General features: G+C 35.5%; 1 non-coding gene across 1 annotated transcript; it reads right to left on the bottom strand.

Moving 5' to 3' along the window:
* Window positions 1-8641: 8641 nt before the first annotated feature.
* On the bottom strand, window positions 8642-8748 carry LOC125369627. Its single transcript, XR_007215304.1, has one exon. It is a non-coding gene; the product is annotated as a small nucleolar RNA R71 (small nucleolar RNA).
* Between the last annotated feature and the right edge of the window lie 4849 nt (window positions 8749-13597).

Below are 13597 nucleotides of genomic sequence, written 5' to 3'. Positions count from 1 at the left end.
TCATCCTCACATATCACACACGTGGCGCTCGCCTCATCTCACATTATACACTTTTATAGCCTCTCTAGGCTTTTGCCTCCCAAGGCTTTATATATATATCTTTTTTTTTTCATAGGGGAATCCACCATTCACATGCACATATGCACTTAACATCACAATTCAATCATTTCACTTATATCATATTTCAGCAATAACAATTGTTCCACTCAACACCAATCATTTCCATCTCAGTCATTCAAACATAATCAATATTAAGCAAACGCAACCATTTGCGGAACATTTGATTAAATATATGAACATAGCAAATATTAACTATTTACTTACTCAAAATATACTTATTCCTTTAGCATATAAGAACCTCCTTTCTCCACAACTTCCTTTCTAGGCCTTTGAGTACCTGTCAACACATTCATCAATTCACATTTCATGCATATTACAAATATTCATGTAAATGCGAGTTCTAATGCATTACAAGATCATCCCCTCTCTAATTCATAGGTCTAACTCTTCCTCTAAGACTCTCAATTACTGTTTTAATATCCTATAAACATTTCCCATCTAGTTAAATACCAATTTAACTCAAATTAACATCAATAAATTGCATAAAACTAATCTCCAACATTTCTGTTTTCTAGACAGAATTTAGTACCAAGGTATATTTATTGCTGGGCAAAATTGGCATAATACAAAAATCTCATATTAAATAGAAATATCCATTTATGCATCTAGTTTCATCTCCAAGAAGAATTACTCAATTCCGACTTCTATAGATTTAATTATTTTCAAATTACTGAGCAAGGGTCATACAGCTAGTTGAACCCGAGCAGCAATCTGTTCGCTCAATTTAAGCAACCAAAACGGCAAAAATAGCAAAATCACAAAACTAAAAAGTTATAGAGGACTCTTTAAACTTTCCATAGACACCAATTAAGCTTAATTTGGACTTATATAACCCATGTTATGCCTAAAATACAGAACATCAAGGTTGCTGGAATTTTGACAGTTTTCTATCTTAACATACTTAAACTTAAATCAAGCTTAATCTTTATGCAATCATTCAATACTCTACTAATTCATGATAATCAGACCTTTAATTAATCAATGAGAGCATCAAATGAAGTTTTTTCAATTTGTAATCAAGAACCCTAATGACAAATTAATAACACTCAAGTAACAACTTACCAATTTCAGCTTTTGGGTTGCTAATATGCTTAAATCCTTTAGCTTTAGTTTGGCTCCTTCAATAGTTGGCAAAATCCTATCTTAATCTTAAGTTTTTCTAGGTATTCCACTCCTCTCTCTTATTCCAAATTTTGTGTTTTTGGCCATGTACGAATTTTAGAGAAATGAAGAGGTAAAATGAGCTTACTCATGGTTCCAATTTCCAATATTCCTCTCTTAATGCCACCACCTACTAAACTATTTTTATCACCCTAAATTAATTCTTACTAACCATATATAGGTACTAACTTTTAATTGTATCTTTTAAGTCCAATCTATTTACCCAACCTTCAACTATTGGTTCAATTAAGTCTTAAGGCTTAATACACATAACCCGAGTACTTAATCAACTTATCTAAATTAATAATCTAATATCATGCTTCTTATTCTCTACTTATAATTAATATATATATGTTCTCATAAAATAAAAATATCATTGATATACCATCATATGCCCAATGATTAAATGTAAATGCACATAACATGGATGATGAGAAAATGCAGGCGTTACAAGTTAGCCACGTTCATATCAATCTATCGAAAATAACATGAGTTCTCGTCTTGCTTGATCATTAAGGTAATCCTCAATGCCACCTATCAAACTTGTTAATTGCACTCCCATGATTCCTTACGTAAATCCTTATGTCATTAGGAGTCCTCATCCTTAGGGATGTAAGGAATGATGGATCTCCCAATAGTGCAAATCATGAATAAGAATATCTAGGTGTGCCTCGGTTCTCGTTGTTCCCTCTTTCCTCTGAAAGATTCGTTCGTGATCATTCAGAAAATGAAATCAATACTCGATCAACTAATTTTCTTAATTCGCTGATATGCATAGTTTTACACATATTTGCTGATATATTATTACGAATTTTCTTAGCATTTATTGTGTTTTCATTCCAAGATCAATCGTGTTTTGTGTTCTTTCGTGTTTCAGGAGATTTTATAGGTCCATCATCAATGCTTTAGCAATTTTAGATCAATTTCGGGCGAAAAACGGAATGAATAAGAAACCTTGTGACCTTGGGTTGAGTTTTGGAAAGTTAACAAGACTCGTGTTGGATCCCTTATAGAAATTCCAGACCGTGAAGCTTAAGCACTTTGAAGCAGCATGTCTTTCGAGGATACCACGCCTTAGAGCACGGCACGACACAAGTTATTTAAGGGTCCTGTTGGGAGTTATAGTTTTTTTGCTTGATTAGGTAAATGATCCTTAGTGAAGACATCAATAGTGAATACGTTTTGGCACAAGTTAGCCACGTTCATATCAATCTATCGAAAATAACATGAGTTCTCGTCTTGCTTGATCATTAAGGTAATCCTCAATGCCACCTATCAAACTTGTTAATTGCACTCCCATGATTCCTTACGTAAATCCTTATGTCATTAGGAGTCCTCATCCTTAGGGATGTAAGGAATGATGGATCTCCCAATAGTGCAAATCATGAATAAGAATATCTAGGTGTGCCTCGGTCCTCGTTGTTCCCTCTTTCCTCTGAAAGATTCGTTCGTGATCATTCAGAAAATGAAATCAATACTCGATCAACTAATTTTCTTAATTCGCTGATATGCATAGTTTTACACATATTTGCTGATATAATATTACGAATTTTCTTAGCATTTATTGTGTTTTCATTCCAAGATCAATCGTGTTTTGTGTTCTTTCGTGTTTCAGGAGATTTTATAGGTCCATCATCAATGCTTTAGCAATTTTAGATCAATTTCGGGCGAAAAACGGATTGAATAAGAAACTTTGTGACCTTGGGTTGACTTTTGGAAAGTTAACACGACTCGTGTTGGATCCCGTGCAGAACTTCCAGACCGTGTAGCTTAAGCACTTTGAAGCAGCACATTTTTCGAGGATACCACGCCCTAGAGCACGGCACGACATAAGTTATTTAAGGGTCCTGTTGGGAGTTATAGTTTTTTTGCTTGATTAGGTAAATGATCCTTAGTGAAGACATCAATAGTGAATACGTTTTGGCACAAGTTAGCCACGTTCATATCAATCTATCGAAAATAACATGAGTTCTCATCTTGCTTGATCATTAAGGTAATCCCCAATGCCACCTATCAAGCTTGTTAATTGCACTCCCATGATTCCTTACGTCAATCCTTATGTCATTAGGAGTCCTCATCTTTAGAGATGTAAGGAATGATGGATATCCCAATAGTGCAAATCATGAATAAGAATATCTATGTGTGCTTCGGTTCTCGTTGTTCCCTCTTTCCTCTGAAAGATTCATTCGTGATCATTTAGAAAATGAAATCAATACTCGATCAACTAATTTTCTTTCTTTGCTGATATGCATAGTTTTACACATATTTGCTCACATATTATTACGAATTTTCTTAGCATTTATTGTGTTTTCATTCCAAGATCAATCGTGTTTTGTGTTCTTTCGTGTTTCAGGAGATTTGATAGGTCCATCATCAACGCTTTAGCAATTTTAGATCAATTTCGGGCGAAAAACGGATTGAATAAGAAACTTTGTGACCTTGGGTTGACTTTTGGAAAGTTAACACGACTCGTGTTGGATCCCGTGCAGAAATTCCAGACCGTGTAGCTTAAGCACTATGAAGCAGCACGTTTTTCGAGGATACCACGCCCTAGAGCACGGCACGACATAAGTTATTTAAGGGTCCTGTTGGGAGTTATAGTTTTTTTGCTTGATTAGGTAAATGATCCTTAGTGAAGACATCAATAGTGAATACGTTTTGGCACAAGTTAGCCACGTTCATATCAATCTATCGAAAATAACATGAGTTCTCATCTTGCTTGATCATTAAGGTAATCCCCAGTGTCACCTATCAAGATTGTTAATTGCACTCCCATGATTGCTTACGTCAATCCTTATGTCATTAGGAGTCCTCATCTTTAGAGATGTAAGGAATGATGGATATCCCAATAGTGCAAATCATGAATAAGAATATCTAGGTGTGCTTCGGTTCTCGTTGTTCCCTCTTTCCTCTGAAAGATTCGTTCGTGATCATTCAGAAAATGAAATCAATACTCGATCAACTAATTTTCTTTCTTCGCTGATATGCATAGTTTTACACATATTTGCTCACATATTATTACGAATTTTCTTAGCATTTATTGTGTTTTCATTCCAAGATCAATCGTGTTTTGTGTTCTTTCGTGTTTCAGGAGATTTGATAGGTCCATCATCAACGCTTTAGCAATTTTAGATCAATTTCGGGCGAAAAACGGATTGAATAAGAAACTTTGTGACCTTGGGTTGTCTTTTGAAAACTCAACAAAACTCGTGTTGGATCCCGTGCAGAAATTCCAGACCGTGTAGCTTGAGCACTTTAAAGCAGCATATTTTTCGAGGATAGCATGCCCTAGAGCACGGCACGACATAAATTATTTAAGGGTCCTGTTGGGAATTATACTTTTTTTGCTTGATTAGGTAAATGATTTGATGAGCATAGTTTTACACATATTTGCTTGCATATTATTGCGTATGTTCTTAGCAATTATTGTGCTTTTATTCCCAGATCACCTGTGTTTTGTGTTATTTTGCATTTCAGGAACATTTATAGGACCGTCATCGATGTTTAAGCAATTATAGATCAATACGTGTGGAAACGGACGAGAATTCATCAAGATCGGACAAGAGCCCGCAATGCATACAATGAGCACGGCTTGGACTCTGGCCGTGCTCAACCATTGGCTTTCATTCTTGAAATTGGCACTTTGGGCACGGTTTTCGTAGCCACCACGGCCTTCAGCATGGCCCATGGTGGCCAACACGAGGAGCAACACGGCCTGTGGTGGCCAACACGGCCGTGGTGAAACCCTACTTGGTGAGATCCACAGTTTCAGCACGGCCTTGACCACGGCCGTGCTGAGTTAAATATATAAGAAAAATGAATTTTTCTTAGAGAAAAAGAGGGGGAAGGAGTGACATAGAGCCCTGGCGGCTGATTCGGTTTCTGCACAGTATTGAGTGCGAGAGAGAGTTGCGGGGAGTAAGAATCCCGAAATCACAAGGTTCCGAGTGTAAAACAGTAGTGGAGCAATTCAAGGGGCAGTTTGGGAGATTAATCAAAGTGTATATCCAAATTTGGAGTTGTTCATCCAATTCGAGAGAAAAGGGTGTACATGTTTTATTTTCATTATTCTTTCATTGTAATTGATTTCCTAGATTGTTTTAAACATGAACATGTTTAGCTAGACTGATTTAATCCATTGGGATTTCGTTACTATGTTGGCTTGATATTATATTGTTGGATTGTTAGGGTTAATTTTGTATTCTTCTTGTTTTCAGTATTAATAAGATAATGCATTATTCATGAGACATTGTGAATTGTGATGTTTAGATTGCTTTATGAGATTAAGAAATCCGTTTGGCAATTGGAATTTTGAATAGCAAGAACTCGTTAATAATCACTTAGAGATAAAGATAATTAACTAGCCGGATTAAGAATTAACAAAGCTTAATAGAGGCAGATTGAAGCTTAATGCTAATTTAAGATACAATCGTTAGGAAGAGATTCTAACTTTAGGTTATTAGGTTTAGAAATTCGGTTATCTCGAGAGAGAAACCAAATTCGGTTAAGAATTCGTCCACAGGTAGCATAATTAGACTCACCGATCCTTTATCTTTTGTTTGGTTGCCAACTAGTTTAGATTCCCTTTGGGTTTGTCTTCTTGTCTTGATTATTTCATTTATCAATTACTCCTGCATCTCCCTCAGAACTTAGTTTGTAGTTAATAGTTAGTTTAGAAATTATTCATCATCCATTTTAGGTTAATATAACAAAGAACAAAGAAGTAACTCTGGGCTTTTGCTTTCCTGTGGAAGACGACCTTGATACTCACCATTAGTGCTAGACTGCATCGATAGGTACACTGCCTTAGATTGTAGCTAACATAATTTAGCCTATCATGATCCTTGGTGAAGACATCAACATTGAATACGGTTTGGCACAAGTTAGCCATGTTCATATCAATCTATCGAAAACAACACGAGTTCTCGTCTTGCTTGATCATTAAGGTAATCCCCAATGCCACCTATCAAGATTGTTAATTGCACTCCCATGATTGCTTACGTCTATCCTTATATGTCATTAGGAGTCGTCATCCTTAAAGAAGTAAGGAATGATGGATATCCCAATAGTTGAAATCATGAATAAGAATATCTAGGTGTGCCTCGGTTCTCGTTGTTCTCTCTTTCCTCTAAAAGATTCGTCCATGATCATTCAGAAAATGATATCAATACTCGATCAACTAATTTTCTTTCTTTGCTGATATGCATAGTTTTACACATATTTGCTGACATATTATTGCGAATTCTCTTGGCATTTATTGTGTTTTCATTCCAAGATCACCCGTGTTTTGTGTCCTTTCGTGTTTCAGGAGACTCTATAGGTCCATCATCAGTGCTTTAGCAATTTTAGATCAATTTCGGCGAAAAATGGATTAAATAAGAAACTTTGTGACCTTGGGTTGACTTTTGGAAAGTCAACACGACTCGTGTTGGATCCCGTGCAGAAATTCCAGACTGTGTAGCTTAAGCATTTTGAAGCAGCACGTTTTTCGAGGATACCACGCCCTATAGCACGGCACGTGTGGGTTAACATGGGCCAAAACATGGACTGTGTTTGCTAACACAGGCAAGAAAACAGCCATGCTAGATTCAGTTCATTCTGTCAATTAGAGTCCAACATGGCCCGTGTTGGGGGACACAGCTGGAATACACCCGTCATTGCACAATGAATAAAAAGAGTGAGCCAAAAAGAGAAAAGAGAGTTCTGGATCGGTGATTTTGATTTTTGGTCTTTCGTTGTAATTTTGCTAGAGGTGTTGTCAGGCATTTCAGGGGCTTCCAGGAAATTGATTCCACCTTGGAACGTCAGATTCATGATATGGATTTTGGATTAAAGATTGAGGAGGAGTTTGTAGCAAAGCTGTTCATCCAATTCTAGGAAAAGGGTGTATATGCCTCAATTTCTTTGTTCTTTCATTGTAATTGAATTCCTATTTGCTTTAGACATGAACATGTGTAGCTAGATTGGTTGAACCCATTGGGGTTCGTTGCTATGTTGGCTTTGTACTGAATTATTGAGATTGTTTGAGTTTCCTTTCTTGTATTCTTTTTGCAATTAATAATATAAATCTAGTTTTCGTTACATTGATTGTATTGATTACTATTCATAGAATTCTTTTATCAATTGAGAAATTGTTATTTAGTTCGGAAATTTAATTACAAAAACAAGTGAATTTTCACTTAGAGGTAAGGTTAATTAATTTTACGAATTAAGAATTAACAAATCTTAATAGAGGTGGATTAAAACTTAAGGCTTACTTAATAATCAATCGTTAGGAAGAGATTCTAACTTTAGGTTCTGAGGTTTAGGAATTCGGTTGTCTCGAGAGGGAAACCGAATTCAGTTTAGAATTGTCCACGGGTAGCATAATCGGACTCAATAATCTATTATCTTTTGTTTAATAGCCAACTAGTCTAGGTCCTCTTTGGGTTTGCTTTCTTGTCTTGATTATTTTATTTGCTCATTCATTCTCACATTACACTTAGAATTTAGTTTTTAGTAAATCTAGAAACCTCTATTATTAATTTTAGGCTAGAAAAGAAAGAACGAAGTAGTAACTCTAGGATTTCACTTTCCTGAGGGATACAAATATTTTTAATACTTGCCATTATGCTAGGCTGCATTGATAGGTTCATTGTCTTAGTTGTAGTTGCATAAGCATATGTGCATCAAGTTTTTGGCGCTATTGTCGGGGAATCTTTGTTTGAAAACTAAAGTGAAATTTGCTACTTGTTACTTTAGCCATATTTCTTTTCTACTTTTTTCATTTACTTTTTATTCATTTATTTGTTTGGTTTGTTGATGCCTTGTTCATTTCAGATAGTTTATGACCAGGAGTTCTAATCTTGCACTAGTAGACCCTCTGCCCGAGCTAGAGCAATCCTTCAAGCAGCTGAGGGAGTAATTAGACGTGGAGAAGGAGGAGCATATTGAGATTCCTGTCTATACACCAGTAGACATGGCAGACGATAATGACAACATTATTGAAGCAAACAGGATGATGTACGAGTTTGCTAGACCTTCCTTGTAGGGGATGCACACTAGTATATTGAGGCCATCTTTTGCAGCAAACAATTTTGAAATTAAGCCAAATGTCATTCAGATGGTGCAGCAGAGTGTACAGTTTGGGGGCTTCCCCAGTGAAGATCCTAATGCCCACATCGTGAATCTTTTGGAGATCTATGATTTTTTCAAGATAAATGGGACTACCGATGATGCCATTCGGCTTAGGTTATTCCCATTTTCCTTGAGGGATAGAGCAAAAAGATGGCTACAGTCCCCACCTGCTAACACCATCACCACCTGAGGTTCTTTGGCTGAGAAATTTCTTTATAAGTATTTTCCTCATGCTAAGACTGCAAATATGCGTCATGATATTTCTTCTTTTGTGCAGTTTGATGATGAGAGCATGTAAGATGCGTGGGAGAGGTACAAGGACTTGTTGAGATGTTGCCCACACCATGGTTTGCCATTATGGATGCAAGTGTAGACTTTTTACAGTGGCATGAACTCAGCCACAAGGCAGATGGTAGATGTAGCTGCAGGTGGGGCCATCAACAGTAAGACGCCAGAATAGGCCAGGACGGCAAGGAGTGGTGAACTAGGTACATTCTACATCAACCTTGGCAGCTTAGGTGGAGCTTTTAGCCAAGAAGATCGACCAGCTCCAGATGCCAGTCCAAGCAGCACAGCTTGACTGCAAGTTTTATGGTGGTCTGCACTACAGTGCAAACTGTAATGCGAGAGGTATGTTTGCTTCTTCTTTATCTTCGTCTTCTACTGACCATGAACAACTTGATTATGTAGGAAATGCACCCATGCAGCAGAATAACCTGTACAACAACATATACAACCTAGGGTAGAGAAACTATCTGATGCAATAACGACAAGAATTACAAATGATCCTTTAAGCTTTCAAGGAGGTCCAATGACAAGATCCAAGTCCAAAAGGATGCAAGAAGCTTTGTTGGGCTTAATTAAAGACATTTGGAGTGTTCAAACACAACAAGGCTCAGTCCAAGATTTAGGATTGCAAAAAGGATCCAAAATCATCAATTTAGTGCAATAAGTTTGGGCTGAACTCATAGGTCCAATAAGATTCATTTGAAGCCTTTTTTTATTTTCATTTTATTGGGTTTCTCTTAAGTTATGGTGTGATTAGTTGTCTTTTAGAGTTACAAAATAGATGCACATAATTAGTCATAATTTGGAGTTACAAAATGGATGCACATAATTAGTTGTCATTTGGGAGTTACAAAAATGAGTGACATCAATGTAAAAACAGCCACTTTTAATAAGTTTTAAGGGGAATTAAAGGGAAAAACATGGGGAAGCTCAAAAGATATCCATTTAGGTTTCTTTGTCTTGTTTTGGCTATAAATATCAAAGCCAAATCCATTTGTAAACATAGAATTTTTGAATGATAATCTTTGTTTGCTCTTTGTGAGTGTTTTTGCTTAAGTTCTTGCATAAACTTTGAACTTATCAAACTATTTTTAGTTTGTGGCGTTCTCTAACCAAAATCTTGTTTTTGATTCATAACTTATCAAATCATACTTGGTTTGTGGCGTTTGGAGTTGAATTCAAGTGCTAGTTTCATTGTTGGAACTAGTTTTTCCTATCTTCACTTGAGGAGATCCTTGGGTTTTGGAATCATCTTGGTTGGAGGGTGTTTTCTTGCATTCCATATGTATCATAACTCATTAGTTATTGGGGTGGCAAAATAACAATATCTAGGGTCCACCAAGATTTCAACGGTTGCACTAGCAGCAACCCCAATAGCAGACTATTCTCCCTCAACTATCTCAGAACCAGGAGAAGAAGCACAATTTAGAGGAGTTGATTGTAATGCTCACCTAATGCATTTGCATTTATTTTTATAACATGCATATCATATAGATATGAGAAATGCATGAGATATGTATGGTATTAATGCTAATGTTAAATAGAAGAATATTATAAATGTTACAATTAAGTCCATAATAAGAATTAGAAAGTTAAGGGATTGAGTTGATTAATGGTAAAACAATTAAGGGGTTAATTGAACTTAAAAAAAAATATTATTAATATGATAGAAAATGGGAAGAAGAAAGAAAAGGTGGTAGTTCTTCTTCCTTCTTCTTTCTTTCTTCTTCTTCTTCTTCAAAAAAAAAAAAAAACAAAAGAGAAAACTGAATTTTCAAGTGGAATTTGGAGGTTTAGAATCCATTTTTGATCTTAATCTTCATCTACAAAGGCTCTAGAGGTTTATTTGGTAAGTAATTTTAATATTTTGTTGAATTGAGTTAGGGTTTAGAAGACATAGAATTCGAGTTCTAAAGACCTAGTTTTTCAGTCTTATTATTTTGATCATATCTTGAGCTAGAAAGCTTTAAATTGAGTGTTCTTTAATGATATAGAAACTTTAAAGAGTCATCTAAAACTTTTATTTGTTTAGCTCGATCTGAATCAGGCTCTATATTAGTATAATAAGAGAATAAATTTTATTGTTCAGTTTCCATCTTTGGTCTGAGTAAGGTGGATTGTTTTGTATGGATATTTCTCTGTACACCTCCAATTAAAACAAAATCAATTTTAAATTATATTAGACACATAAGGTTAGTGATCTGGAAAGTTTCATTATGAAATTTGTTGTATTGAAGTTTTGGTGGAGTTTTAAATTCACCCTATTAATTCTGTCAAAGTTGGCAGCCACACATATATAGAGAGTTTAGTGATGTTATCATGCTATATGAAGTTCTATTAACTTTGGGTGTTTAAAAATAAGTGAATTATGATCTATTTCAGCTAAACTAATTTGGAATAAGGGTGACACCCAAGTAAGCTCAAGCAAAGGGAAGGGAGCAACAAAGGTAAGTGAATAACTTAATGTTCTATATGAATGTTGAATGGTGAATTCGGGTGTCCTGTTATAATGTGAACAGTATATTTGATTTAGCCATATCTGGAGTTTTATAACTCCAAGTGAAGTGCTACTTATTACTATAGAAGATTTTTAATGTAATTTACAAATGTTAAAGAAATAGAGGAAGCTTGATTTTGCTGTTTTGATGGCCAATCTGGATCATACTTTCTGTTGCTTAATTTTATTGACAGCTTGACCATGGTAGACTGTTTTTGATGTTTCTCTTTCTATACACATCCATTTGATGTAAAATCAGTTTCAAATTAATCTAGACCTATAATATTACTGATCTGAAGAATATGGTTTTGGAATTCCTAATGTGGAATTTTTGGTGTATTTGTGAATGCACACTATTAAATCTGCCATGTTGGAATATGGTATGTTTTTGGTATATCATAGGTATTATTATGGTTTCTTATATATTATGGAGATGTTAGTCATTTAAATGGTATATATATAAATATATATATATATAAGAATTATGGTTGGATGATTGTAAGTACGCAATACTACTTGTGAATCAGGCAAGGCTGTGTGCGATATAGAATTTCCCATAAGATTATGGTTAGCTGTGTGCGTATGGGGATCCATGAAAATAAAAATATATATATTATTATGGAATTAATGTAATTCACAAGTTCATTGCTGTCCTAAAGAAAATAATATGACAAGGTTTATGTAAATACTATAAAGTCATAATTAAATATCGAATGGTTTGATGTTTGATAGTACTACACATTTGATTGTGTTATTTTTCATAGGAAATTATGTTATTCTTTTGCTGAGTTGCAGGCTCACTCCTCTGCATTATTTCTTTTTCAGGATTAGAAGAATTATAATTGGTTTTGACGAAACATTTACATCTGTCGCACTAGCATTGTGTCAGGTAGGTTAGCAGGAGGTCGCCCTCAGTTTTTCTTTCTTGGACATGACATGTCAAGTGGATTTCATTATCATGTATAAATCTGAAGCATTTTATGTGTATATAAAAAAAAGTGTACTATTTAATGTTGTGAGCTTTTTGGTGTGTGATATGTATGACTCATATAAATAGTTTTTGTTATACATATTAATTTGTGAGTTAAAAGTTAGTAGTTAAGAAATATGTTGTGTATCAGCTTTGCATACAATGTATGTCTGACATCCTTTACAGGTGTCACATTTAGTGGTATCAGAGCACGGTTTAAAATTCATTGGGATAGAATTGTAAAAGCATTTAAAAGCATGAATGCATATACATGTTAGGGATGCATATGAATGTAAGAATTAAAAATAAGTGTTTATATTTTTAATAGGATGAGTAGAGAGGGGCCGATTGAGAATCCTGCTGACCTAAGTGAGTATGAGTCTTTGCATGGAGTTGAGCATATAAATGCACCACAACAACCAGCTCAGGAATTGCCACTGGTAATGCAGCAATTTCTTGAGTCTTTGCAGCAAATAGTTAATCGGGTAGCCACTCAGCCAATCCAACAACCAATAATGCAAGCGATGGCAGAAGTTAGAGAAATAGAGGCTAAAGATAAAACCTACGATAGGCTGAGAAAACAAGGAGCTACAAAATTTGAGGGGATCACTGATCCTGAGATAGTAGAAGAATGGTTACGGGAGACAGACAGGGTGCTGGACAGGATAGATTGCACACTAGAGAAAAAGTTGAAATATGTTGTATCTTTATTGAGAAGATCAGCTTTAGATTGGTGGGATCTGATTCCAGGAAGTAAATATAGACCAATGACCTTAACTTGGGATGACTTCCTTAGGGAATTTGTAAATAAATACACACCACTAATGTATAGAGATAAAAGAAAAATGGAGTTTTTGAGCTTGGAACAGGGATACATGACAGTATCAGAATATGAAATGCAATTCTCTCGATTATCAAAATATGCGTTAGAAGAAGTGGCTACAGAGGATGCAAAACAAAGACGGTTTGAAAAAGGATTGAGAATGGATATTCGGGAAAAGATTTCCTTGAAGCCAACAAGTTACAGTACTTTATTAGAGGCTACATTGAGGGTAGAAGAATGTTTGATTGAGAAAGATGCAATGACAGCTAAGAAAAGAAAGATGATAAATGAATATGGTGGTTCAGAAAGGAAAGGAAGAGACATTTCTTTTAGAGGTTCTGGATCTCAAGGGAGTAGATATTATGGGAGAGGGGTTAGCCAGCAAAATATGAGTAAGTCTGCTACAGTAATATTAGATAGAGGCGGATGAAGTGGTTACAGCTAGAGTAGGGTAGAGAGTAAGAGAGGTGAGGGAGGTGTTTCAGTTAGTCGAGGATATAGTTCACCATGTGCTAAATGTAATAGGTTTCACAGTGGGGAGTGTTGGGGACCAAGGCAGATACTTTGTTTTTACTGTGGCAAGCCAGGGCATATAGCCAGAGATTGTTGGAGTAAAAATCGA

This window comes from Ricinus communis, chromosome 3 (genome assembly GCF_019578655.1).
Source record: "Ricinus communis isolate WT05 ecotype wild-type chromosome 3, ASM1957865v1, whole genome shotgun sequence".
Lineage (NCBI taxonomy): Eukaryota > Viridiplantae > Streptophyta > Magnoliopsida > Malpighiales > Euphorbiaceae > Ricinus > Ricinus communis.
This window is presented reverse-complemented; position numbering and strand designations above follow the sequence as displayed.